We start from the raw sequence: 3,676 nt of genomic DNA on the forward strand, positions 1-3,676 counted from the left end.
ATGTGGAGCACGCACGCGAATAACAGCCACGCATCCATTCCGTTCGAATGCCTGCTTTTAAGCACTACTTTTGTTCTTATTGCAACCCACAATGCACTACTTAGGGCATCTATTTATCACACTGCTATCACGGAGCGACGGGGGAAGGAGGAAGATGTTGAAAGAAGATGTTTTTTTTGTTTTTTGCAAATCAAAGTGCACACACTCCTCGTTCTTCTCCGACCATCCTTCCGCTGTGTTCGGCTTGCTCCCCCCTCCCTCCTCCTCCTCCTCGGTGATGATGAGCACGCGGTCTGCCAGCCTCGACAATTAGCGCTCCCCGCGGCCCTTTGTTCACAACACCTTTTCATTTGCCTGCCGTGTTGTTGTTTTTTCGGTGCGGGCGGGCGGGCGTGGGGGGGGGGGTTATCGTGACATTGCCAAAGCAGCTTTCGGTGGCACGGAACGAGACTGACCCGAACAATGGATGCACGTGCACATCCTACCACGTTGCAGAGCCAACGCCAAATCAAAAAAACAAAAAAAGTGCCCGGAGCAAAAAATCCAGCGCTGTACTGATTAGTTAGGTATAATGTTCTAGATTGAAAACTAATTTCCTGAGGACTGCGTGTTGTGTTTAGTTTCGTTGCTCTGCCCCCGCACCTCCGATTAGCACGGTTGGATACGTACGGCGCGAAAGAAGTTCAACGTACAGGGACACCTCGTGCGCATTGGGAGAGCGGAGAGTTCATCTTCTTGGTTCTTTCGGTAAAGTCACGTAGAATGGAAATAATAAAATAATAAATATAAAACATAATAAAATAATTCTCACGACGTTTCGGCCACAACGCAAGCAGCCGTCCTCAGGTGAAGAATAGGTCTGTCGAGATGACAGAGTCTGAATGAAACAACCCCAGGCTTGGAGCGTCTATTTAAGCTGGGTTGGAGGGGGAAGAGCGCCTTGATTTTATTATTTCCATTCTACGTGACTTTACCGAAAGAACCAAGAAGATGAATCCCTGCAGTCACGAAAGCTTTACATCGAGCGGAGAGTTGTTGGGTTTTGAGGAAAAGGTTCTGTGCACGTACGTCGACTTTGCTTAACTTCCTTCGCACCGTACGTAGCCAACCGTGTTAATCGGAGGTGCACATGCAGGAGAACGCCTCTCGTCTCGCTGGCGATGTGGGGCACCACAAAATCGCGGATGCTGCAGCCAGCGCCATCCGCGATTTCTGCTCACGCCTTAGGGGCCGTCCATAAATGACGTCACGCGATTTTAGACGATTTTTGACCCCCCCCCCCTATCGTCACACGGCGTCAAAAAAAGTCAGACCCCCCCTCAAATATGACGTCACAAAACTCTGCCCCCCCCCCCCCCAAAAAAAAACATGCTTCAAATCGCTTTAAACTATTGTCATTGTAGTGCGTATTAAATGTGGCGCTGCACTCTGATGTTGTAGGAGAAAACATTTATTTAAAAGTCAATTTAATTACGTAGAACGTGTTGTCTATATTTATTTAAAGTTGCGCATTTTGATGTGACGTCACATGTCTCACCCCCCCCCCCTCGTCACACATCATCACAAATGTCTGACCCCCCCCCCCCACCACTTAGATGCGTGACGTCATGTACGAACGGCCCCTTATCTGCGGGGTAGATTGTCCGCGGGCTCTAGGGTCACGGGTAAGAAGAAGCCCCTCTGGTGTGTGCACGGCGGAAGTTTTGGCTGCGCGACTTGCGTGGAGAATGACCTCGGGGGACTTGGCTTCCAGCTGCCGCTGCTCCAACAGCAGCAGCAGCAGCAGGAGTCGATAATGCCTGTCCAGTTCAGAGGCGGCATCAGGAGCCGATCGCATGCATCTTGCGCGAATGCGATTGATCCGGAACATCGGTTTGGCAAGCAGTGAAGTGATAACCCGAGCGAGAGGATGACAAGTCGAGGCGATTTACATTTTAAGAGTGTTAACTATTAATGTGTGGATTTAAAAAAAGAAAAAAAGTACATATCGTTGAAGATAAATGGGAAATACAAATGATTTCGATTTAAAGCTTTCGTGACTGCAGGGATTCACCTTCTTGGTTCTTTCGGTAAAGTCACGTAGAAGGAAAGTAATAAAATAATAAATAATAAAACATAATAAAATAATTATCACGACGTTTCGGCCACAACGCATGAAGACGGCTGCTTGCGTTGTGGTCGAAACGTCGTGAGAATTATTTTATTTTTTATTATTTTATTATTTTCCTTCTACGTGACTTTAGCGAAAGAACCAAGAAGATGAATACAAACGATGTCTGCATTACCTCGTGTGATTATTAAAAACACTATTTCAACAATTTCGATTTAAAGCTTTCGTGCCTGCAGGGATTCATATTCTTGTAGTGCCATTCAGACTGTCTTTCCGACAGACCTGTTCTTCACCCGAGGACGTCTTCATGCGTTGTGGCCGAAACGTCGTGAGAATAATTGTATTATGTTTTATTTTTATTATTTTATTATTTCCCTTCTACGTGACTTTACCGAAAGAACCAAGAAGATGACTATTTCAACATTTCATAAATGCATGAGGCAATTCAATGGGCGGTTACATATCTCTATATTAGCATGGGTGTATGTCGTCTGAGTGCATGTACTGTATCTAAATGTGTATCAACGTCTCTTTGTCGCTGCCCCATAAATCTGGCTGCCCGCCTGATGATGCTGGTTGTAATTATTGGCGAAACGTCACAGTAGTCAGATTGTAAACACACCGGTATGCTGTACTAGTGTAGTGGTGTTAACTACTCGCTGTTCGCAAACTAAGAGAGCGGATCGTAAACAAGGTTTTCCCGCTCAATCAAACGGTCAGGGTCAAAGGCGGTGAGGTAGGATCCAAACGCCAGATTGGGAAGGACCAATCGGAGGGGCCCACAAGGTGGCCGGGGATTGGACAACCCGGCCACGAACAGGTATAAAAGCCAGAGCGCTGAGAGCTCTTGGCCAGTTCTGCTACACGAAGACCCAAATCGGCCGAAGACCTCTAGGACCCTGGACCAAGCCCTCCAGCCCTTATCAGGGCTCGGGCTCAGTGTCACCAGTGGTCGGGGAGAGATCCCCTAGGTCCAGTCAGAGGACGCTGGGATAGCAGGGAGATTAGATAGCCTGCAAGGTCCGGAGGCTGTGTCTCCTCAGGGTAACAGGTGAGGGGACCATAGACCCCCTTTGTGTGATAGGGACTGTGTATTAAGATAATAAACAGTGTGTGCCATAAAGAAGTTTAGAAGTCCGTCCTTTACAACACTACACTAGTAACGAATTGGCACGTTTTGTTCACGTGACAAACCCCTTACTAATTGACTGTGTCGGGTGGTGGCGGGTTTAACGACACATTTATATTTACGAGATCTAACCCAAAAAAAACGATATTATAGATCATGTTGGTCGCGAAAGCCTCGAGCTAGTAAAATACGTCTCGTTTGCGAACTTGCCGTTCGATTTTGTCCGTGACCGAGCAAAGATGAGAAATCTGTTCACACGTGAAATGTCGCACGAGGTTGGGCCTAGCTTCGGTGGCTTAAGCACGAGGAGCCGAGCAGTGCCACTTTGACAGCGGCTCACCGGCCGCGGAAGAAGCAGCAGCAGCAGCCGCCTATATGTGAAGATGCCAGGAGCAGCCAGGTATTGTTGGCCCTTATCAGTTTTTCCCACACAGTGG

This window comes from Lampetra planeri, chromosome 1 (assembly GCF_965212315.1).
Source record: "Lampetra planeri chromosome 1, kcLamPlan1.2.h2, whole genome shotgun sequence".
Classification (NCBI taxonomy): domain Eukaryota; kingdom Metazoa; phylum Chordata; class Hyperoartia; order Petromyzontiformes; family Petromyzontidae; genus Lampetra; species Lampetra planeri.